Below are 27579 nucleotides of genomic sequence, written 5' to 3'. Positions count from 1 at the left end.
TGCATAATGTCCGTATTTCCTAAGGGTAAGAAGATAGGTGTAACGTATATTGTCGTCATGACCTTAATTGCCACGAAATGGATTGTTTTTTTAAGCATTAGAAGCCGATGCCGACCATTCATGTTAAATTCCACTTTCGACCATCATGCTGTTAGTTCCATAATGATGTAGATGTATGTGAATTGAATTTTCTCTTGTGTCTTGTTGTCTGTTTTGTAATTGTATCTGACAAAGTCTCAGTGAGAATCCAAAGCTCGTAGGCATGTTTAAAAAAAAGAAAGAAAGAAAACCATTAGTTTTCAAATATGTATTGTCCGTATTATTACAACTATCACACACACACACACACACACACACACACACACACACACACAGAGAATATTCAGAACATAATATAGCCAGCAGATGAATATACAAATAGATATATAGATCTAACTTTGAGAGGAAGAACTTATTTAAAAAGTATATCAAGCCATCAGGCATAGAACGACATATATCTAAATATATAGGCATATTAATACGTGCAAACCATGGAGCCGTGGTCGTTTTATTGGTTATCGTGAGTGATGGCCTCGGCACTAAATGATCTGTATTCTTGTAAAATAGTTTTATACATATTTAACTTAATCCTGACGCATATAATTTCCTGTGATAAAATTGAGACCAGCAGGAAACTTTCTTTTATGGCAGATATACCTGGTACCTGCAATGCAATGATTTCTAAGTAGTGTGGTCTGTAATAAATATTCCATCGAGTCAAATAGAGCTGCACAATGTTTCATTACTTTATTTATTTCTATTAAATTCCTTAAAGCAAGTTACTCAATCTAGCGAGTTTGCAATTCCTTTAAAAAATTCAAATTCGTTTCAGTATGTTTAAATCTCTTTTTAAAGTTTCATCACACATTTTGAGTTCTTTCAAATGCGTTACAAATTTGTTGGTCATGACCTGTAAAGTAAATTTAAAAAAATTGTTTTAATGAGTTCACTCATTCAATCAAGTTCTAAAAGCATCAAAAGACATTAAACGAGTTTTCAAAATTTTTGTTCCATCGAAATTTCAAGATTTTTAAAGATTCGTGTACAGAGTCGTGTCATAGGCTGTGTCTTAGTTCTCTCTATTCTCAAAACAAGCATATGCAAACAGTCTGAATCTAATATTTCTACTTGCTCCTCTTGATGTTTATGTATATATCCGCACTCAAATTGAGGTGTTTGGACATACATTTTCTATAAAAGCTGAAACTGCGTCCCATAAGAGACCCAAAAGTTTCCATGATATGCCTGGGTTGAGCACCATTAACGCTGACATGATCCACGTCGCTATTACCTTCAGCTACGTACATTGACCTGAATATTGCAAAAGGGTAATTACTATTTGGTCCAAATAAAATATCAGACACGATCACACGTGTCTCTATCAAGTTATTTTGAAGCTGTAGTTTGGCAGATCCGCCATCTTTGTACTTCACATCCATGATTAAAGATTCGACATCAAGGTAAACATTGGTGATTGCGGCATAAGGACGTACATCAGATGGGTTTGCTTGTCCAATGATGACCGAAGAACCAAATGGTATCCAGTCTACGCCATCTGGTGGTATAGGAAGAAGACGGGTATATCCATCATGATACATTACAAAGACTTGTGCATATCCCGAATTCCATATAATAGGTCGATATATTCTAAAATAAGATACGTTACTGAATGAGTGTCCATCAGAAAGTGTAAGTTGCATTGAATCTGGAGCTAACCACCACAACTCCACAACAACAGCTTCTACAATAACATCGTCATCCTTGTATAATCCAACGACCTTGTCTGGCAACAATGGCCTCCTCGAGAGAGATAAAGTGTCTATTGAAAGTGGAAGAGAAGAGCTGGAATTGATATAGAGGTAAATTAAGTTAAGATCGGCATCAGTCCATGTAAAGTCAGGAATCGACCAGGAGACTTCAGACATGGATGGAGTCAGAGTCTTCTGTTCCATGGATGATATTTCCGCCCTTCCCTTGTATTGCATTTGGACTATGGTCTGTCCTGTCATTCCACTAAATTGTATTCTCAGTATTGACCCTATATCTGCATCAATCATCCCTTTTAACTTCCCTTCCATATTAAATTTCAGTGTCAGTTTAGTGGAAAATTCTGTTGCTGAATGTTCTTCGCTGAAATTGACAGTAGCTTTGTCCGACTTAATGGATCCAGACCCATTGGAGAGCTTGATATCTCTAAAGGTCCAAAGAAACTGAGACAGATGATAACATTGGCTTGTGTTTTGAGATCTCCGATTGGAAAATGACATATACTTTGGCAACGCAGCCGTTATTTCATACATCTTGACAAACTGGTCAAAAATGGGAATATTCACATTGTTAACTTCCGAACATGTAGTATTATAAGAATTCTGCGTGGCATAGGAAAGGCCTTCAGAAATCACTGTGTGTTGTAAATTAGAGGTAGAATCAGAGATGCAAGTGACCTCACACATTGCAATTTCTGGCGTAATTAATTTATCGTCTACATCTATTTCAATGTAGTCCACGGCCAAACCATCGCCAGTGGCTTTGAAGCGTACTTGAAGAATATGCGAGCCTATATCTAGGTAAGATCTTCTCTGAAACCGTCCGTAAGACAGAAAAGTGTTCCAGTCAGACTGAGTCGATGTGTTCGTATCGAAGGTGCCGACAATTTCGTCGTCAAGTTTGATCATTACTGTGTCGATTTCGTTTCCGTTAGAAAATCTTACGTCTGAGACTTGCACTATGCTGGCAGTGCGCAGGCAGAAGATTAATGAGAGATGCTCACCATTCCGCAGTAATACGGCTTTTCCGTGCGTAGCGTTGGACAGATCCTGAACTTGATGATTGGCCTTGTTCTTCATGGAGTCGGCCTCTAGATGAATTATTGTGCCATTTGTGATGAGTACAAAATATAGTACGATGATAAGAATTTGGCAGATATGCATCGTGGTAGACGGGATATTCTTTTCTTTGGTCTGCTCGGAGATGCAAGCCTGAAAGTAGAACAAAAACGTGACACCTAGATGTATCTTTGTTGAAATCCATTGTTTAAAACACAACACTGGAATATCTGATAATGATATTAGTATTTATTATTTATATTTGTCTTTAATGGAATTCTTTGTTTTCTCCTAAAATCGTATTATACAACTCTACATATGCTGGAAAGACATCTTGTAACTTAATAACGAAGAAAGAAAATTCTATTACAAATAATACATCTTTTTTGTTGTTGAGAAAGGCAAATTAAATGATTTCAAGCTTGGATTGAAGAGTAGCCATTCTTCGGATGTAAAACAGTGATCCCTTTAGCCACTGCGGAAATAATTTTTAACTACCTTTTTGTGTCAAAAAAGCTTAAATATACAAAATACAATATTGCTCTGTGGAGAATGTTGTGCTTAAGTAAACTAAAAAAGACGAATCTGAATGTATGCATTTAAGCTGATCAATTTTTAATATTACTCCTTGCATTGCTTCCTATCGAGATGACTCCGTCAAGGTAGAGTAATAGTAAATGAGGTTAGTACAGTGTCATCTACATAAATGATTAAGCCACAAAATTTATTTTTATATCTTTCTTATTAGAATGTTTTATTTGGTCTAATATCTTGAAAACTTGTGAGGTTCAAAAGAAGCATCATGAATTAAAGTAAAATCATTTGCAAACTGTATCAGTGAATATTATGTCTCCTTTAACTCTTTAGTGTGCTGACTATTAATAGTCTCCTAGTTCCTTATAGTATAAACATACTAGTATAGTATAGACATAATAATATATTATAAATATAATAGTAGAGTATAGACATAATACTATGGTAGAGACATACTAATACAGTATATACATAATAGTACAGTAGAGACATAATAGTATATTATAGACATAATAGTAGAATGTAGACAATAATATAGTAGAGACATTATAGTATAGTATAAACATAATAGCAGAGTGTGTTGTGTGATGTGATCAGGATTTTAAAGTAGCTTTAACACTTTTGCACTCATATCGCTACGATGTCTGCAATGTGGCAGTTTATAGTGATGTCTAGCACTGGGGCATCATGCCGTAGACATGTAGAATGATGTCCTACCCACTCATAGTATCCTGACACCAGTCCGACCAGTCCTAACACTAACGCCAAGCGAGGCAGCTGTTAGTACCATTTTTGTAAGTCTATGGTATGACTCGGTCGGGGATCGAACCCACGACCCCACATTCGAGGCGGATGCTCTAATCACTAGGCCACCGGATCGTTTGACATAATAGTAAAATACAGACATACAATTAAAGTAGAGACATAATAGTACAGAAGAGAGATAATAGTAAAGAAGAGACATACTGGTATAGTAGAGACATATTAGTACAGTACAGACATAATATTATAGTGTAGACATAATATTACAGTAGAGACATACTATTATAGTATAGATAGTATAGTATAGGAGACAATATTAAAATTTAGACATAATATTATAATTTAGACATAATAGTATAATTTAGGCATAATAGTATAGTTTAGACACAAATAATAAGAGATATGGAGATATTGGACCACTCTATCAGAATCCTCGGGAAAGTTTAAAACGCTGATAAAAAAAATAACTTCTGTCAAATGGACGATGAGATATTATAATGAATAGATATTTTATCTCAATGCCATACAAATCCAAAGTGAAAGAAGGCCAAAACATGAAGTAGAATGAAATTATTTTTGAAAATCAATTAACGGTATACTTTGAATGTTTGATTCTTCTGTAATGTGCATGCTGTAAATTACGGCCCTTGAATTTCCTCGTATTTATCTTCCTTTCACAACAGAAACTCCACAATTTGAGTTTATTTCAATTTTGCAAACAAATGAGCGTCACATATTACTACATTCAATACTGACTTTATTATTGTAGCAATGCACCCATATCTGAATTAATATACAGCATCAAACAGAGAAATTTGAAGCAGTTTTTCAAGTACGGCTTTTGTTTATCCTTCTCGGTTATGCAGGCTATACTATCTTGTCTCATTGTAGGTAAAAATGATATAGCATACTTCATGAATTGCTATAACTACGAAGTCCCGAAAGCAATTACAACATTTATGAAACCAGTTAATTCTGAGCTTCATATGTTTTAACATGCATTTCAAGTAATCCTATACTTCATTTGGTGTATTATTATTATTATTATTATTCAAAGAGCATGCACACACAAGACAAAGAACTGAAAACTAGATAAATATTAAAATTATAAACTCTTTCGTAACTGGGAGAAGTGATGATTGAAAGAACGAATGCTAACATCGTAATTCTTAACATTAACACATAAGACGAAAATCGAATTAGACAATATTTTAGGTAATTGGTCCAAGTGATCACTGAATACATGAACGAATGAATGAACGAAAGTGCGGTTGTTGCTGCGCTATAAAACAACACGTGTCAGAAAACTATATTGCTGCAAGCATTGACGACTGTGACTATTTGGAAGCGAAGTTTCTCAAGTTTGGCATATTACCTGTAACTAAATTACCTCATCTGCGTGACTGGAAGATTGCTCCAGGCCTTAACTATGTTTTTAAATACAATGATATTGAAAATATTCATTTGTCATTTTGAAAATATTCTGTTGGTATATGTTGGACTACTCCAAATGCATTCATATATAATGAAATTAAAGGCGTTACTATGTACACGATAATACACAAACGTATTTTGACATGATGGCTAAAACTTCTACAAATAATAATATCGACATAGGCTTGACACCCGATTCCGCTAAGGGAAAACGTGGCTTATTCAGGACCTGTCCTTCATCTTGCTTTACAAGTGTCTAAGTTCGTCATCATATACATTCTCAAAATGGATCTTTAAAAATGCTTGGCAATGCATTTAACATATTATTGGATGTAAATATTTAGTTTTAAAACGAAATACGCTGACTAGAGGATTTTCTTCGTGTATCGAAGGCAAAGTTCTCAAAGGATAAAATCTAAGTCGAATGGATCAGAGAGCGATGATTCATTGGCGGAATGTCAGGGATGGTGTCATGTTGAAATATTATTGATTGCAAGAAGATATATACTCTAACCAATGTTACAGTTTACAACTAAAATGGTGAAAAATAGTGTGATTGTATTTTTAACAATGTTGGAAATTCTTCTATTTTTGCCTGGAGTTAGCACTGTTTGGTGTAGTCAAGGGATGAATAATGCAAATACATTTCCTAAAGTATTTAGTCAGAGATTGAGCCAACAACTGCTAAATAAGACTGAAATCAATGAAAAGACTACATTTCATTAAGTCATGGAGAATAGAATTCACTTGCCGCCATAAAGAATTTGTTAGGAGACTTTTGTAACAATTAATACGAATGCTCAACTTTGCAAAGCAGATCTAGTACAGGAAGATAAGAAACTATTTGTTTGATGACAGTTTTGTCAAATCTGTAATGTTAATATTGAAAATGAATTTCATTTTATTACTGTTGTCTGCTATATGGAGAATTAAGAAGAAAACCATTGACCTACTTATAAAAAATTCAAATTCCTTAAATTTAGGACATACAAAATTATACTAATAAGAACTCTAAATATCTTAATAGCAGTATCACAAATTCTGTTATATCCCTGCTGGCTTTAGGAATCTATTTAACTATTTGCATCTAAACCAATTGGAAAAAAAGACAACAATGATATCTTTTATGGATAACATTTCCAGTGGATATGACGTTCCTTTGTTCAGCGATATACAGCGTTCATATACCACATGCTGTATGGATGTGTATCATAGGTAAGTGCGCTGTTGATCAGATAGGGAAATTTACATGTATTCATGGCAATTCGGCCTCAACAATAGATTATGTCTTAGCGACGTATGTATTTTAAAAAATTTATCATCATTTGACATCGATAATACATTGGAATCAATGCACATGTCCATATTATTTTCCTTTGTCAACATGGGTAAACTAGAGCAAAAGGCTATAGGTGGGGCAGAAGATAGGTTTTTTTTTTATGATACCAATCATATTGAGAAAGCTGATTTGTCATTTTGTAAATATATCCTTAGTACATCTAAGTCTACTCCAAAATGCATTAGTAAATAAGGAATTAGGAAAAAGTAGCATACAGTGTATAAGATATAAACATATTTTGAAATATTGGCTGAGAATTCTAAAATGCCGGAAGACATAAAGACATATATCATAAGCAATGCTACGATTTCCAGTTAAGATGGGGTGGGTGGGTGGGTGTGTGATTTCGGGGCTACCCATGTTTGAAAGCTTCTATTGACATTGGGATTTGGCAATGTTTTTTGGTGTACGCATGCGTAAATGATGAACATACATTTCTTAGATTGTTCAGCCAGAGATGTGAAAATATGTTTAGGCAAAAGCTGCAGGATGATATGAAGTCGAAGGAAAGACTGCATTTCTATAGGTCATTGGCAGTATAATTTTCTTGTCAAAGATATAAAAAATTGTTGGGGGATAGTGATTATTTGTTATATAATCACTATGCTTAGAGTTGGGAACTTGCCAATCAGAGGCATTACCGAAAGATATCAAATTATTTGTTATGAGGAAAGATTGTGTCAAGCTTGTAACATTAACACAGAAAATGAATTCCATGTTATTACTGTTTGCACGCTATTTGGAGAAATACGAAGAAAATCTTTTACCTGCCTTTGTAAATAAAATTCCAACTTTAGAAAAATGTATGTCTTTTATTCAAAATGTTACTAGTTAAATTCTGTTGACTAATTAATGTTTACTATAAAACCCTTATAGATTAGAGAAACCTTTTTAGCAATTACTTCTGCCGCATAAGACTTTAGATCAATATCACAAAACATGTTCCATGCAAGTTACCCTTAAATTCGTTTGTGTTAGTACTTTGTAGCATATGCTTATATCGGACCTAATTCAAAAAATGCAATAAGTATTACTTTCATTATATTACTTCAAATAGACAGGATGTCCTTTTTTAACGCACTATAACATCTTTTGTACCGCATGAGGTATGTATATGTATCATGGTCCAGTGGCCTGTATTATAAATAAACACTATTATTACTAAAAGAACAATAGGAAAAAATAGCGACTCAAATAAACTTATAATTAGAACCTTTTTTACGTAATTAGTAAAATCGACGAGTGAGTGAATAAATGAATGACTGAATGATTGAATTAATTAATTATAGCAATTTGAAAGGAATCACTTTTGTGCTGCAATAAATAAAATGGATGTATATCTTACCAAGATCCCGTTCCAGAAAATGCACGATGGACCGTACAAACTTTTGTGGCTATTTATATGTTCGTGGATAGAGCCACGTGTACTTATTCATTAATTTTGTATTAAAAAAAACAGGACAATTGTTAATAGTCACTAAGTATATACAATAATTAGTACCTAAACCTTCTTATACACACCTGCCTTCCAACTAATTGTTCCCACACAGGTACTCATGTGTCAGGTTTATAAAAGAATTAGTGGTTACAGCATATTGTAGAGGCTTATCGTTTTAAGATTTAGACCCTCTGGCTCCCGTTCTGGGGATTACCGATATTCAATATTGGATTGCCGCAGGTAATACTATTGTAAATAATATATAACATTATCGAAAAGCATTAACTGAGAGACATATCACGTTCTATTATTTGTAGAATCTACCCGTGAATGAATGAATGAATGGTCAGAGTACCGCCACTATATCCACTGTGCAAAAAAGGCACCTGTAGTAAACACCATACAATAATCCAATGTGGAAAAACGAAATTACAAAGACTAAGAATAATAGCTGAAATAAGTAAAAAAGATACATATAAAATACAGAACATATTGTATTTAAACGGAATATTTGACAAGAAAACACTCTGTTTGATTACAGATTATATAACTGAGACAATGAAAGAATGCGGACGAATCATTGTGATTGGAAGAGACTGAGTACTGGAGGCGAGAAGGGGTGGGGGCAGGGTATACCACCCCTAAAGGATGGATACCGAAAACGGACCTTGGCACCCCAACTAACCCACCGGCTTAGACCTTAGTACTCGGAAATAAGAATCCAATCTCATAAAATGCCCTAAGTAAATTCTACTAGGAAAGATAACTATTAACAAAAATAAAGGAAAAATATATATAAATAGAAGGAAGGGACAGGGTACCTATATGGGGAAAGTACGAGTCGAGGACGCCATGGGGCTAAGTCACAAGGCGCTACGCGAAGTGGACAGGACCATGAAAGAGCTTGGGAATACACCCCATATAGGAAACTATGCATACACACATACATAAAGGGGTGTTATAAATATAGGTTAATAGGCCTATTACTTACTTTCACTATGCTATCCTTTCTAGACTATACAGCTCCCACTGTATAGTCTCGAAGCCCCCTTGCGGGTTTGACTCCGATAAAAGCAATTTCGGCCATTTTGTTTCGGCCTGCTTCAGCGAGGAGAAATATATACAAATAAATGAAATATGGACCCTAGCTCGAGCACAGTCAGTCTCATTCTAATTTATGCCAGACACGACACGAATGATCACACACATGAGACACTAGGCCCTTTTTTATTCAAATATTTACACCGTTTACTCGCCAAAACTCAAAATTGAAAATACGTTTAAAGTAAATTATTGGAGACCACATCCAATAATCATATAATAGGACAACTGGGATTTTGAATTTGATTAATTGATGCTGTCCCCACATGAAAACGATATAGCATACACACAATATAGCATACACATATAGCATACATGGGACATAGGCGACATAGGTAGACTACATAATTAGGGAAGGAATTCCGAAAAAGGTGATTAAAACTATCTGGGATGAACAACCCTATAGAAACACTAGGGAACTCTAGAAATACCCCAACCAAAATATTTATAAAATAAACATTTCATTCAAAATTCTTTTTATAAAATTAAACAAACAACACACCTTTGGGGGATACAAAAACACATAAAACAACCTTTATATTTTTTGGACAGGTGGGGGGGGCATCTGAATGAATTAAAGTATATGTAGATGTAAGAGTGATAGATAAAATAGTTTGATCATTTGAAAGAAGTCTCAATCATACGTTCATTTTAAACTAACGTGTTTTTTCACCTTCATTTCCAATAGTCTTCATTCTCTTTCTCTTTTCTCCTCTTTCCATTGGTTTTAAGGCATATTGGGAACCGAACCCATGACATCAACATCAACATCGGCGCAGAAGCGCAAACACGCCACGTCGTCGCATGGCTCCTCCCCTGAAGGGGAGTTGAGTTATGTGTACCAAATACTAAACAAAACCCAAGAAACAGTAATCCCGCCCGTAAGGGCTAAAATCATGAGAAAAAAAAAGGAAAGCCAAAGACAAAGACAAAGATAAGGACCTTGAAATCGCGACAGAACAAACAAAAAACGACAATGGAATTGACACGGATAACGAAAGAGAATACGAATCAGACATAGAAACCATATACGACTCACAGCTTACAGAAATCAGCAACCAATCAAACGAGGCTCATGGACCAATCCACAGCCCTACAGGAATGCAAACATAATATAAATACAAAAAAAAAAAAAAAATTGAATATAACAACTTTAACTGAAATACATACAATTAAATTCTATATGAAAGTGATGCGGCACCTGGGAATGAAGCAAAAATGGAAGAAACAAACTTCCAGATCGCTAATATGAACAGCAATGGGATAGACAAAGCGAAAAAAAAGCAGACAAAATAGAAAAAGAAACAAACTTTGATGTAGTAATGATACAAGAAACACACAATGGAATTGCGCCAGAATTCAAATTTGTATTAGAAGACAAACTTAACGCAATAGTGATATGCAACAATTTTACAAATAATGATAATGGGGGGCGGGTATCAACAATAATAAAAAATAAACAGGGAGTAAGCTGGGAAAGGTTTGAGGAAGGGGAATTTTTTAAGGGACGGTTTCTACATGTTAAAATGTTAAATTGGCATATAATAAATGTGTACATGCCAGCTAATAGAAATAAGAAACTAAATTTTATAGAAAACTTATCTAACTACCTACAACAATATTCGATGGAAAATCTAATCATAAGGGGAGATTTCAATTGGGTAGGGGCGAAATTGACAGAACGACTGACCTAACAACGAGTGACAAAATATACCGAGCTGAAATGATAAATTTATTAAATAAACACAATTTACATGACATTTATAGAAAACTGAACATATTAAGAAGAGAATTTACCTTTAACTATAAACAAAACCAGTCTAGCAGGATCGATAAATTTTATGGGAATTTTTATGATCCATTAATATATATTAATACTACAATAACCAACCCAAAACTATCAGACAATTTCATGGTCACTATGGACCTAAAAAAGAAAAAATGAGAATAATGGTGGCCAGGACTATGGAAACTAAATAATAAGATTTTAAATGACAAAGAATATATAGAAATAATTATTAAAAAAATTGAAACCTTCAAAAATGAATAAAATATTAATATAATAAATGATTGGGATGTTTTAAAAAACATGATAAAAAGAATATCTATTCAGTACTCAAATAGAAGGGAGGAAAAACAGAAAAAAGACAAACACGAACTCAAATTAGAACTAAGCAAAACAACAAACGACGATAAAAAAAACGAGAGACAGACAAAATTAAAATGATTGAAGAAGACGAAAATCAAGGGAGAAAAATAAGGGCGGGAAAATTTACAGAGATCTAAAACAAGGCAACAAAACTGATATAAACGAGAAGAATTTAGAAATGGGGGTGATACAATTTTAAACAAAATCAAAATAAACAATGTAACCCATACTGTAAAAGAAGACATTCTAAATAGTATTTCCCAATATTATAAAGAACTATACACCACACAGGACATAGACTTCAGCACAATCGACAGCTACTTAAAAAGTGTCGACTGTGAGATGACATCAACAGTACATAGAGACAAATGTGATGACGTCATCTCAGATGAAGAAATCACAAAGAGTATAGTACACTCACTAAAAAGAAATCGCCAGGGAAAGATGGACTCACCGTGGAATTCTACCAAAAGTTCCACGGTGAACTAACGCCGATCTTAACCGCTTTTTATAATAATATATTTTTAAGTAAAAATAAAATGACTAAATCTATGAGGGAGGGGGTTATCTCTATTATATACAAAAGGAAAGGGGATAGAGACGAGATTAAAAATTGGAAGCCCATATCACTTTTAAACACGGACTATAAGATTTTAAGTAGGATTTTAACAAATAGAGTAAAGGGTGGGATAAACAAAATAATTAATGTAAATCAAACTTGTGGGGGAAAAGGGAGGGATATACAAAACAATATTTTAAACATTAAAACTATAATTAACTACATAAATGAAACTGGTACGAAGGGTGCTATGGTACTCTTCGACCAGGAGAAAGCTTTCGACCGATTAGAGCAAAGCTATATACAGAATGTATTTACAAAAATTGGTTTCAAACCCAGCTTCCGGAAATGGACCGAAATCCTATACACTGTGATAACTTCATGTGTACAGGTAAAATAAACATTTCATTCAAAATTCTTTTTATAAAATTAAACAAACAACACACCTTTGGGGGATACAAAAACACATAAAACAACTATTATTTGTTTTGACAGATGGGAGGGGGCATCTGTCTGGTGCCCCCCCCCCCCCAATATTCACAATGCGAAAAAAGAAAATACTAAAGAATACAATTAATTATAGAGATCTGCAAAAGAAACCGGTACCGGAAGAATAGCATACTCTTCCTAGATGGAGATTTTGACAAAAGCACCATTTTTAAGGTCATTGAATACATAATTGAGATCATGATGGCATGCGGGCAAATAATACAAATAAACAAGTAGGCTTAATAAGTATATGTATAACTTGTATGGAGGGGGTGTGAGATACCATGAGGGGTGGGTGGGAGGGGAAGCTTTGGTTTGCTATCCATTAGGGGTGTGCTACTGCCACAACTCAGACATGCGTTCTCACTCTCTTTAAGCATCCAAAGGATCAAATCAAGAGCCAATTTAAATCCCGTCGGTAATATCTCAAATTTTAAAATTACTGAAATAAAGAAAAGGAATGGGGGGATGGGATGGGAGCTTCTGCTTGCTACCCATTAGGGGTTAGCCACCGCCAGTGTGCGGGCTGGAGCCCTCACCCCATCCCTTAACCCGGACCTAAATTAAAATGTACTTAAGTTTTATTATGGTTAAGAAAAAGAAACCAATGGATGGGACAGGGATCTATGTGGGGGAAAGTACGAGGCAAAGACGTCATGGGGCTGCGTCACATGGCGCTACGCGAAGTGAACAGGCCCGTGAAATAGTCTGGAAAAAACTCCTAACGTAGAAAACTAGCAGACCATACAGAAAAACAGATGAATAGGCTAGTTGGCAACTAATAATCTTTACCTTTCCTATATAACTATAATGCTCCTTTACTGTATAGTTCTTTTCCCTCCTATATAAATTTTTTAAAACCCTTTTGGATCTTTTGATTAATAGGTTAAATAATAAAGAGGAGGCCAAACTCGAGTCGGGAGAAATATAATTAAATAAAGAAAGTGTGGACCCCGACTCGAGCACAGCCGGCCTCATTCTAGAATTTAACTAATGCGAGGAACGACACATACAAACACACATATAAAACAATAGGTTTATATTTTTTATGGCAAACCTGTAGTACACCGTTCACTCGCCGGAATTCAAAAATATTAATTAAAATTTTAAATATATAAATTTTATCAAAATTATCAAATGGATCTGTGATATCCAAACACAACGATATATTAAGACAATTGGGATGAATTGAAAAAGTCGTGCTGTCCCTATACCAGAATTTAATAGCACACACACACACAATATAGCATATATACACATAGCACACACGGAACGTAGGAGACCTCTCGCCAAGGTCAACTAAGAACTCAGCGGAGCGATTTCGAGTAAGGTGATAGAAACCGAACTCGGATGAACAACCCTATAGATAACACTAGGACATAAATACCTTCATCAAAAATTTTTGTAATTTTGTTTTTTGGGATCTAATTCTTTAAAAAAACAAAAAAACAACATACCTGGTGGAAACAACAACAAATAAAACACATTTTCTTTTTATTTATTTGGATAAGGGGGGGGGGGGATGTATCTGTCTGATGCCCCCCTCCCAATAATAAAAACATTAGGAATTCCAATTGAGGAAATAGATGGAGTCCAAAACGCAGGGAGGAATAAATATGTTCTATATCCAAAGAAATGGGACACAATATAATGGTATAGGGGATTCTAGAAAGACAGGATCTGTCCAAGGTTTGATCAGGTGGCGCATAAACCAAAAAAACTAATAATCCCGTAGTGGTGGCACCTACTTATGCCAGCAAAGTATCAAACATCCCGCAAAACTTAGATCAAGGAATACAAGAAATCCAAGAAGAAATTAATGCTTTTGTGTCCTTTGTCATTTTAAAAAAAATAATTTGTTCACCAGTATTTTTTGCTTGTTTGTGTGCATAGGGCATTCAGTAATTTGCACCTTTGTACAAAAACAAGTGGGTCAAGTGATTGACCAGTGTAGGAAAGCCAGTGAAATGCAAAACCCTACTGAAAATACAGGAGTGTCAAACGGAGGAGAAGGGAATGAATCAAGTGATTCAATTTGGAAAGCGTATAAAAACAAAATGCCAAGCATAGATCTGACAGAGATAAAAGAGGATGAAAGTTCCCAGAATGCACAAGCATGGTGGGGGGTGGGGGAGGGAGTACCTTTGTCCAAAAAATACATGGAAAGCCCATAAACCACTACAAGTAAAGGCTCTAAGGGTTTACTTTGGTAAAAAAGAAGCTGTAGAAAACTATAAACATATTATTAACAGAATAAGAGAAAATGTGAAAATCTGGGCCATGGCGCCATTATGTATGATGGAGCGGGCCCAAGTGGCTAAGACTTATTTATACTCAAATATTAACTATATAATTAAATCCATATATATGGATAATAAAATTTTAAAAAAATAGACAATGAAATAATAGATTACATATGGAATCATAAAATGCATTATGTAAAAAAAGAGACATTATATAGGGCCAAAAGAAGAGGGGGTTTGGGGTTGCCGAGCCCCCTACTACTAAAATTAACTAACATAATCAATAGATTAAAAAGATTACAATCAGACCCTGCTACAGCTACTGGTTCGGCTTCACCTTGAGAAACCGACCAGAGATATACAAAAATAACAAATTAATAAAAAAAATTCGAAGTACCACGCAAATTTAAACATATAAGAGAACTAATTTTAAACTATAGGGACAAAACAGAATTATGGAAAATAGAAATAAGCAAAAGTTACGCTTGGATTAGGGAGAAGGTAACCAAAAACATAAAATGTACAGTAGAACAGGACAACTGGGGGGTAAATTGGACAAAAACTTGGAAAAATTGGGGAAAAATAAGATCTGTCAAAACACAAAGTATAATTTTCAAATACCTGCACAACGCCTGGCTAACATGCGAAGAAGCAATCAAAGTCGTATGATCAGGATAATGCGAACTTCACTAAACTACATACGATTGCCCAATGTGATAATACTAAACATAATAGGATAAAGTTAATAATGGAAATTTACAAAAAATATAAGTATAACAAAAATGACATTTTATTCATAGATGTAGACTACGAAAACAAAATCGTTCTAAAACTTATAGACTATATAGTAACTACGATGATATCCTGTGGACAGGTGATAAAGATTTTTAAATAAGATACGTGGTACAAATAAGAATATTAACCACAGTAAGAACTCAATATGTCTTACGACGAACAGATACTTACCGTCAGGCTGATATAATGCAAATTTATATTGGAATTGTGGGAGAGAGGGGGAGGGAGGAATCGGTATTACAGACCGAAGGGTCGAGTAGCGCAATTGCGAGCCGATGCCATACCCATATCCCCACCTCTCAACCCACAACAGCCATAATTCAAAGACAACTTTTAAATTATATTTCCAATATTTAAACAAAAAAATATAACCTTTAAAAAAAAAAAAAAAAAAAAAAAATAAAAAGAAAGAATTCTTTAATTTAATGTTTTTGTAATTGTATTATTAGTATTTTTGTATTTAAATTTTTTTGTTATTTATTTATTTTATTTTTATTTTTTTAAATTTTTTTTCTGAGAGAAAATTATAAAGACATATAGTAAGGGATACAAGGAAACTATTTGGGGAAGTAAAAGGCGATGACATCATGGGGCTAAGTCACATGGCACTACGCGAAGTGGACAGGCTCATGAAAGAGTCTTTGAAAACACCCCATGTAGAACATAAACAGACAAAACAGAGACACAAATACATACTGGATAACACTTAGTTTAAAACCCTACTAACTTCTTTCACATTTTAAAAACCATACAGCTCCCGCACTTTATGTTTGACCACTAATCAAAAATGTGGCCTCATAAACAATTTTGGATCTTTCAATAAAGAATAATCAGATAAACTAAATAAAGGAGGCCTAACTCGACCCAGGAGAAACACATAGAGAATAAAGAAGTGTGGACCTTGGATCGAGCGTAACCTGCCTATCAGCATCCAAAAATATATTACGAGGAACGACACATATTATCACTCGAATAATACAATAGGATTTTTTTTTAAAAAAAACAAAATCTAAATAGTACACCGTTCCATCGTCAAAATTCGAAAACCTTAAAACAAATTACAAGATAAAATATAACATATCATAACGGATCTTAAATTCAAATTAGGAAGAAATACAACTAGGAAAGATTTATGATCTATACTTGCTGTCTCAAACATACAGAAAATATAGCATACACACAATATAGCACCACGACATATAGCAAACACTGAGACCTAGGCGACCTCTAGCAAAGGTCACATAAATTTCAAGGGAAGGAAATTCGAGCAAGGTGAGGGAAACCATGCTCGGACGAACAACCCTTTAGATAACACTAAGGAAACATAAATACTCCATCAGAAATTCCAAAAACTAAATTTTTGATATAAAATTTTGTTTTTAAATAAAACATACAACACATCTGAAAGGGAAACACACAAACATAAAATAATTTATTTTTTGGAAATGGGGGGGGGACATCTGTCTGGTGCCAAAAAAATAAAATAAACCACTAAAAGGAGGGCTAATTGCCCTAAGAAACAGGTTCGCACTCTTGTTAGAAGAAGAGAGCTGTCTGAACCAAGTTGGAAATAAGCAAGAGTCAATGGTATCTCAAGGTGTTAGGCCACTATCAGATAACCCATTAACATCAACCCCTATAGCTAAGTTAAGGTTGAAACAAAGAAAGAAAGATAAATCGGTATCAACTTCATCACAGGGAAGTGAGAACACAAAAGTAGATACTGACACCCCACAAACAGCATACGACAAAAAAGTTGCCAATAACCTTCAATGCAAAAAAAAAAAAAAAAAGAAAAGACAAGGACTAAGGGAGAGAGGACAAAACAAAGATGATGTAGAAGGAACTGACGAAAGTGACGAGGATGACGAAATGGAAACGGGAACAGGACTTGAGACAGACAGCGGAAATAAAGAAAATGACGGGAATACGGGAAATAAAGAAAATGACGGGAATACGGAAGATGAAATAGTCTCGGAATCTAAATTCACAGATAAGACTGAAACAAATGAAACTAATGAAGGTAGCAATACAAATGGAGATGGGGGGGGGGGGGGGCAGTGCCTCCAAAAACTAGAGAATAAATCTATCCCTAAAGAGATCTGGATGGGAAATCAAATGCAAATAAACTATCATCACAACCAAGAATGTGACAACCTGGTGGAGAGGGGAAAAACTTCCGTATAGCCTCAACCAACTTAAATGGAGCAAGTAAGGAAACAATTATTAAGTTAAGTAATGAAGGAAATTATGATATCATCTTTTTACAAGAAACACACAACCAATTTACAAAAGCAATAGTAGCCTTTTGTGAAGGGAAAACGAATGGTTGTTGTTGTTCCTGTGTTTAACGCCATTTTTCAGCACAAGATAGGCGATACATGGCGGCCAGTATAACTGGTGGAGGAAGAACCTTGGAAAACCCAGGGAAGAACCACCGACCCACGAGAAGCTACTGGCAGGCTTTCCCAAGTACCATGCTAGCCGAGCCTTGGACTCGAACCCACACAGACAGAGGTGAGATGGCAGTGATCCAGTGATTAGACCACTCGGCCACTCGGGGTCCTAATTCGGAATGATTTTAAAGGGGAAGATACAAGAGGGGGTGTAGCAACTTTAATTAAAAACGAAAAAGGAATAACATGGGAGAGAATAAAGGAAGGGAATGATTTTACTGGAAGGATGATACACATTTTAATAGAAAACATTCACTATATATATATATATATATATATATATATATATATATATATATATATATATATATATATATATATATATATATATATATATATATATATATATATATATATATATATATATATATATATATATATATATATATATGCCTAAATGTATTAAGGAGGGATTTTACTTTTCAATACAAGGGAAAATAAGGGTAGTAGATTGGATATGTTCTACTGTACTAATTACGGAATTACGGATATCAAAGTGTCTGATCATAAATTGATTTACCTGGAGATGAATAAAATAAATAAGCATAAATGGGGAAAGGGTACATGGAAGATGAATAACAAAATTCTAGAAGAAAAGGAATATATTGAAAAAATCCAAGTAGTGATAAGACATTTTACTAGCAAGGGAAATAAAGATATTATAAAAGAATGGGAGACTTTAAAAACCATTTAAAAAAGAAAACCATTAGCTTCTCATCCATAAGGAGAAGGAAGCTATAAAAAGACGACTAACCGGAAGTGACGTACAAAACTAAATGATAAACTAAATCTAATACTAGAAGAAGAAATACAAGGCAGAGAAATGAGAGCGGGAAAATTTACAAAAATATGGGGGGGGGGGGAATATATAGAAACTTTCAGGGATGGGGGGAAAATAATACCAGGAAAAACAGAAATGCTAGATTATATTAGAAATTTCTATAGTAAATTATACAAATCACAAGAAATTGAACCAGAAATTATAGATGATTACTTAGACGAAATAACATGTGAGATATCACAAGAACATATACTCCTACGTGATGATTTTATCTCCACACAAGAAATTAAAAGAATATAAATCAATTAGCTAAAAAGAAATCCCCATATGGAGATGGACTCACTGCGGAATTCTACCAAGAATTCCAAAGTGAGTTGTCGCCCATTTTCGAATAGTTATATAATAATATTGTTTCACGAAATGATACAATGACTGAATCGATGTGGGAGGGAATTATTACTTTAATATAAAAAGGGAAGAGAGAGAGGGAAGACTTAAAAATTGGAGCCCCATCTCCCTCCTAAATATAGATTATAAACGTTTAAGAAAAATACTAGCTGAGTTAAAAATGGAATGGGTAAAATAATTACAATCAGACCTGCGGGGCAAAAGGGCGCGACATACAAACTAATGTTTTTGACTACTTACAAGTGACAGGTCAAAAAGGTGCTATGGTACTTTTTGACCAAGAAAAAGCTTTCGACAGATTGGAACAAAACTATGTACAAAAAGTATTAGTAAAATTTGGTTTTGAAAATAATTTCCAAAATTGGACTAAAATCCTGTACAAAGAAATCATTGCAGAAGTGCAGGTAAATGGGGCTGCCACTGAGAAATTTGACATAAAAAGATCGGTGATGCAAGGATGCCCACCATCAATGCTATTATACGTAATAGCAAATGAAATTCTAAGTATAAAATAAGACTGAATAAAAATATAGAAGGTATCCAAATCCCAAATATAAGAGAAAAAATGAAAATGAAATATTATATTTGGATTGTTGATGACCGTTTCGAATGGTCAATAGTTTATCTCGCAGTTATTAACGAAGATTAATAAAGAAGGAGATTATTAAGTTTTCGCTGTCTGAAAAGTTTCTTTTCTTCTACTGTCCGTTCTTTATTATTATTTTTTTTGCTGCTTTCAGCCTGCTCTACGTTTTTACGATATTCTACACATTTAAAAAAAAAACAAATTCATCTTCAGCGAAATTTATTACTGTGGAAGGGACTAATATATCCGTATCTCTATCAAAGGTTTCTCTCCTTTTATACTCAGTTCTTCCTTCTTCTTCTTTTTTATTCAATCTATTTTTTCCCTTCAAATATCACTACATATACTAAAAAACCCGTCCACGGTTACATGTGATGTGTGATGTGATTTGGATTTTTAACGTAGCTTTAACAATGTTTCAGTCATATTGCTACGATGTCTGCAATGTGGCAGTTTATAGTGATGTCTAGCACTGGGGCATCATGCCGCAAACATGTAGCATGATGTCCCACCCAGTCACATTATTCTGACACCAGGCCGACCAGTCCTAACACTATCCTCTTAATGCTGAGCGCCTAGCGAGGCAGCTGTTAATACAATTTTTGTAAGTCTTTGGTATGACTCGGTCGGGGATCGAACCCACGACCTACCGCATCCGAGGCTGACGCTCTAACCACTAGGCCACCGGAGCGGTCCACGCTTACATAAGTATACGGATAAGTTAACCTAAAATCACTCGATTCGAATTATTCAGACATTTGTAAAGGTATCTTAATGCCCAACTGTTTTAAATTTAATAAAAATTCAAATTGTTGAATGAACACGACGATGATATTATTAATTTTTCAGCAACAAGAAAGGAAAAAACTCACGCTTTTGAAGCAGCAGAGGATGTACGACCACAAATAAGTGTCCCGACAGGTAAACAAAAATGTTGAAAAACACAAACGACAAAGAACTAAACCAATTAGAGAAATACTCAGTAAGTTAGAGGCTTCGATTTGACGTTATTGACCTATTTTTTTAGTTTTCGTAGGAAGCTTTATTTTTAAAAAAATGACGTTCCAGCAAAAGGTCTGTTCACCTCCTCTGCTGCTAACGGTGATCACAAATTTTTTAACATCATGCTGTAATTTTTGAATGGCATAAAAAATAAAATTAATATTTTTGAAATTCATTATATGAAATATTTACACGACACACACACGCACACAGACAGACAGACAGACATACAGACAGACACACACACATATATATACTCTCATTTTCCGACATGCAGTCCACTCTATTTAGATGTTAAAACATGAATCACTTGTCAGAATAGTTCATCGATATTTTTTTTTGGGGGGGGTGTGCTTTTTCATTTGAAATTTTATCTGAAAATATTCAGAATATATGTATCGGTGATGAAATGCAAGCAATTTTGGTATTATACTGTTCTAGAAAGATTCATCAAGTTTGATTTTATGATTAGTACAGTCTGCAGTTTTAACCACCACTGCAACTAAACATTGTACTGCACATCTACATTCAGATGAAAAAATCTAGCGCCTGGTACATGGTTTTCTTTAAGAAAGATAATATGGAAACGATCACTGAAAGCCATTGCGTCGGTTTGCCTTGTCCAAATGGATATTTTTAGAAACTGATATCACTGAGTGTGACGTTTCACAAAGGTAAAAAGTAAAAGCGCTATTGCCACGCAGACATTTAATTTGTTGAATATAACAGACAGAGGTGAGATGGCAGTGATCCGGAACGGTGAGCGCTTTAGACCACTCGGCCACTCGGGGCCCCCTATTTCGGATACTAATATTTGGATTGTTGTTGATAGTATTGAATGGTCAAATTTAGTTTATCTCGCTGTGTCTCAAGTCAGAAGACTATCTCAGCTGCGGAGGGTTATCATTAACTTCACAAAAATCATAATCAAACTGCTAGCAATAGCGACGATGTAATAACAAAAAAGTTAGCTAGCCATAAGCAGTGTGATAAAAAAACGCGACTTTGATCTCGATGCTGAATGTATCATAACATTGAAACAACGACAGAATAATCATTGTGCGAACTGTAACACATTAATGGTGTGGCATTATTCAAATACTAATCCAAGACAGTTATCCGTAGATAGAATTAATAGTAGTCCTGGTCACACACGCGAAAATGTAATGCTGACCTGTCTTAAATGTAACCTACGTTAAGGCGCTAGTTCACAAAAGTGAACGCGGTCGAGATTGTGTGTCTTCTGGAATTTCTTGTAATTGTTCACGTACAAATCCACGTTGGTCTATTTGTTACCACCTACATGTTCACCAGGTTCATATAAATATCTTACAGTTACGTTGCCTATTACTGGTTGTTTTGAGAATGAGTCACGTCGTTGTATTAGTATATTTTTTTGCGATTGCATTAATGGTTTCATAGAAATTGTACGAGTAATTTCATTATTTAAAGCAGCTATCACACTTGGTAGTATTGCAACCAATTCACAAAATCTCATGTCTTGCCGAATTTTGCTCATGGATATTTCCTGCGCATACTGATATCCAAACATTTGCTCAGCAAGTGTTCGATTAAATCGTTCAACAATTGCCCGATCGCGATTAATTGCAGTATGCACTCGTCTAATTTTGACGTTATGTTTTTTCATCAGATATTAAACTGCACCATGAAATTCCTTGCCAGGATAAACCTATAGCAGCTGTGGCTATCGTTGACCACCACGTTAATAAATTCGTTCAAACGCAGATGCAACTTACGTTGCTGTTTTACTTGATAGTGGCTCTGCTTCTTTATACCTACTTGCAACGTCAAAGACAGTCAACGCGTATATGAGTGTGACTGATTGACATTGACGTGTCTTAATACTATCGTGTGGTAAAATCCAAATATCTGCTTGATGAACTTCATTCGGAACGTTGACATATAAATGTTTATACTTAATTTCTTTAGGTGGTGGTAGGTAAATTTGCCATATTGCCTGTCGTGTTATTCAATTTGCAGCAACAGAATGTGTAATATTTCTGCATCAGCATGTTTACTAATCGCTGATCTAGCCCTCCAATAACTTCTTGGGCTACAATAAATCGATTCCAATAATAATCGGTTTATTAATTACCGGCCCCTAATACTACTTTTCCTTTCATCGTGGATTTTACTAGTAAGCTCGCGTTTTTCTCTGAGAGATATTTTTTTTATGGAATTTATCGAGTGAATCAACTTGACATCTGCAATATGTCGTTGTTGTAAATCCTTATTTTTATACGCTACATCATGAACGTGGCACACTTGATCAATCACAATTATTGAATATTCTCCAGGTTCTGGTTGATCTCGCTCGTCAAGTCGGATATCAAGTCGGGTTTTAGGACCACAATTATTATACCCAGGAAGATGTTTTTCTCCTGGATAATTTGCCCATGGAGCTCATGGTAATTTTCCTAATGAAGCATCGATATCACCGCCGGTTTTATTAGAGATAAATATGCTTCTTTTTGTACCATATTTCACACCCTTGCCTGTAAGCGAACGCTTTTCATTTTTTATATTATTGTTGTTAAATCACTGGTGGGTTTGAGTTATCTGTATCGAACTCCATATAAATCCATATTATTTATTATATTTCTACTACATAGATATCATTGATATTTCATAGACACTAAAGCAAGAGCCAGTCAAACATCATTCAGCACTGCCAAATTCTAACACATCAATTATCGTAAGCCCATCCTGGTCTGGTAAGACGCAACTAGTACTTAATCTGATAATGAGATGGCTCAGATGGGATAGGTTATATTTGGTGGCAGCATCCGTAAATGATCAGCGATGTTACGATGTGCTTAAACATTTTAATGAAAATGCTAAATTTTTGGACAAGAATGGTGATGATATCATTGATTTTATCACCGATACTGAGGTAGCCGCATCTGTAGATGACCTCGATGGATTTCTTAATAATCTGGTAGTATACAATGATGTGATACTGGACAAACAATAAAATCCAGCTCGGATATTTTCTCAAAGCAGACATACAAACACAGACGTGATTTATGTTACTCAGCGAAATACACAAATAACTTAAGTGATCAGAGATGACTGCAATATTTTGCTTGTGTTTAATGGAGTTGATACACATACTCTGCGAAACATTTATCAAACTTGGTTCTCAGGAGATATTGATATGATTAAGTTCAAAAACTTCTTTTCACGTGCGCATACTAACCCACACGGATGTATCACGATACATTTGCACGATCCTAGGTCGCGATATCGTGTAGGTCTTCATACTATTTTCGGTTAAGAGACAGCAGCAGGGACGGTGATGACAAAAATTGAGTGGGCGGGTGGGTAAACAAACACGCATAAAAAACGAAAACACAAACGTCAAAAATAAAGTAACAAAATGAACTAACTCAATTAGAGAAATCTCGATCGGTTAGAGGCTTCGGTTTGGCGTTCTTGACCTCGCATTTTCATTTTCTTGTAGGAAGCCTCTGTTTTCGCGAACGGACCCTCCTAAAAAGTTGTAGGGTTCTCCGTCTCTGATGTTCCTATAATTACTACTATTGTTAATATATTTGATTTAATTATATCTCATTTAATATATAGTTATTTCAATGTAATTGTTTCTTTGCTTTGTCAGTTTTAAATTTTTTTTATTTTACATTACATGCTAATGTAATGTAAATTTATTTACTGGAGATGAAACTTTTATACTTTTTCCTTAATATAGTTTGACATTGTCTGTTCGTTTTGTAAACACAAGGTGTTGTGCTAGATCCTGACCTTGATTCAAAATTAGTAGTAACCACGTAAATAGGTTCTATTTTTATTTTGAAACGAGCGGTTGTTATCAAGGTCATGATGGGACTACGTGTTTAAGATGGAAATAATTTTTAAAAAATTTTATTCCTTAGATTGAAATGATTGGTTTTCGTCAGGGCCACACTGGGTATACGTGATCTTTAACAAGTAATTAATTTCGACGTAGTTCAAGAACATGATCACGTGACCCCTTTTGCGTTTTAGAACACGATATAACCTTTGTTTTGGAGAGATATTCTCAGTGTTATTTGGGCTCTTACACTGAAAGTTGTATGTTGTGATGTTTTGGAGTTATTTCAAATGACTTGGATTCGAAAAGGATTAATTCTTTTTTTCCTGGAAAATACGTGTGCTCATGTAAAAAGTTTGAACAAAGACAGCTCTGATAACAATGTATTCAGATTTCCAAAACCGGAGGGATATTTCTTGTTTCTACAAGGAACTGTAGACTTCAACACTACAAATTACAGCATACGTCATTGTCTTCCATCTTGGATTCCTCGTCGGGACTTGAACTTAGAACATTTTATTATTAGGATTACTAAAATTTAATTCGTGGATTATTCTTGAATTATTTTTGGATTTGATTCTTAAAACTGTAAGTTCATATCTTTTAATTTTTACAGACATTTTCCAGGAAAACAAATTATTTTGTTTTTCAAAGCTTGTTGTTTTCACTCTTTTTTGTGTTACTGTTTATTCGACCCTAATCACGTAACACTATGACAATGAAATATCCGGGATATAATTTGCTCTTGCATAACTTTATATAAAACAACAGATGTCGTTATGGCACTTCAATTTCTTGGTCAATAAAAGTATTTTCCAGCATCCGCAACAAGCGTAAATAAACTAGTTGAAACAGAATAAATTGAAAGGTTTAATTCATGTATAAACACCCATGTAAAGTTTTGCAAACACAACTGTTTTTGTGTTTTATTTGTTTGACTTGTCTATGTTTTTGTATTTGCCTTTGAAAAAAGACTTAATAAGAGTCGAGAAAGCTCAGGCAAGTTAGATACTAGTTTTGCCCTGTTTGCTGTCAGTTTATTTCACACACACACACACACACACACACACACACACACACATATATATATATATATATATATATATATATATATATATATATATATATATATATATATATATATATATATATATATATATATATATATATATATATATATATATATATATATATATATATATATTAATTACTTATTTCAGCTATTATTCTTGTCTTTGTAATTTCCTTTCTTCACATTGGATTATTGTATGGTGTTCACTAAAAGTGGCTTTTTTGCCCAGTGGACATAGTGGCGGTACTCTGACCATATGCCGTCTCACTGCAACTTCTCCTGTCAACCATGCGTTATCCATGTATGTGAAGCAGAGGCTTTGGATTTTTAGGGAGCCTAGTTTGACCCAGTGCCCCCATGCTCTGTCCCAGTCTGCATGAATATTCTCTAGCTCTATCTTGCATTTAATTTTACTGGTTATTACCTCTCTTATCCATTTATAGGTTAGTTTTTCATTTGTGTCCCATAATCCCTTGTTGTCCCAATATTTCTGTAAAAGTTCGTTGATACTCCTGAATTTCCTAGGTACCTCTAATCTGTTTGCTAATCTATTGCACTGATAAATGTCCTTCTTATTCCTCATGAAAAACCCGAACCAATAAATGTATAGCCCTTCCCATGGTATTTTGTATAGCCCTTCCCATGGTATTTTGTATAGCCCTTCCCATGGTATTTTGTATAGCCCTTCCCATGGTATTTTCGGCTCTGCGTGCAATCTTTTAAATCTGTTTAGTATGTTTGCACATTTAATTAGTATGGGGCTAGATATTGCTAGCCCCCCTTTCTCCCTTGCTCTATGTATAGTTTCTTTATTAACATAATGGGTTTTAAAGTCCCATATGTAGTTGATAATTTTGCTATCAGTTTTGTGAAGTATTTCATTTTTTATATCAATTGATTTTAAAATGTAGTTAATGTTTGCGTACAGGTATGGTTTGGCCACTTGGGCCCGTTCCATGAGGTATAATGGCATAGGCGCCCAGATTTTCACATTCTCATTTATTTTCATTTTCATTTGTTTGCAGTTTTCCTTTTCTTCATCTTTCTCAATGTTTATACCTAATGCTTTAACTCTGTCTTTGATTTGCTGTGGTGGTAACCCAGCATAGTTCCCCCACCAGTTTCCTATCTTTAAAAATTCCGTTTTGTCGTGGTTTATTTTGGATCCTGAAGCTTTCCCAAATTTTTGAAATTCCTTCTTAAGATGTTTGAAGGAATTAGGATCTTTAATAACGTTTGTGCAATCGTCTGCATGTTGTAGCATTTTTACCTCATTTTTAATATTTGGAACTTTAATGCCTTCTATCTGTTTATTTAGTCGTATTTTTATACTTAGAATTTCTATTGCTATTACATATAATAGCCTGGATAGTGGGCAGCCTTGCTCCATTTACCTGTACTCTTGAGGTTATTTTATTATACAGGATTTTAGTCCACTTTTGGAAATTGTTTCCAAACCCAAATGTCTCTAGAACTTTCTGTATATAGTTGTGTTCTAATCTATCAAAGGCTTTTTCCTGGTCAAAAAGTACCATAGCACCTGACCATAATGAGTCCTCGTGCAATTTTCAAATTTCATTAAGATAAGTGGTGAGACTCACCCAACGGCAGGTCAATGACATTGCGGAAATGTTATATAATAACAATACTATACATTTTCCGCTTAATACAATGGTACTATGTAAGATTTATAACTGTGTTAATGGTTGTTTGAAAACACATTTAACTCAATTAA

This window comes from Sinohyriopsis cumingii, chromosome 6 (genome assembly GCF_028554795.1).
Source record: "Sinohyriopsis cumingii isolate HCF-2022 chromosome 6, ASM2855479v2, whole genome shotgun sequence".
NCBI classification, from domain to species: domain Eukaryota; kingdom Metazoa; phylum Mollusca; class Bivalvia; order Unionida; family Unionidae; genus Sinohyriopsis; species Sinohyriopsis cumingii.
This window is presented reverse-complemented; position numbering follows the sequence as displayed.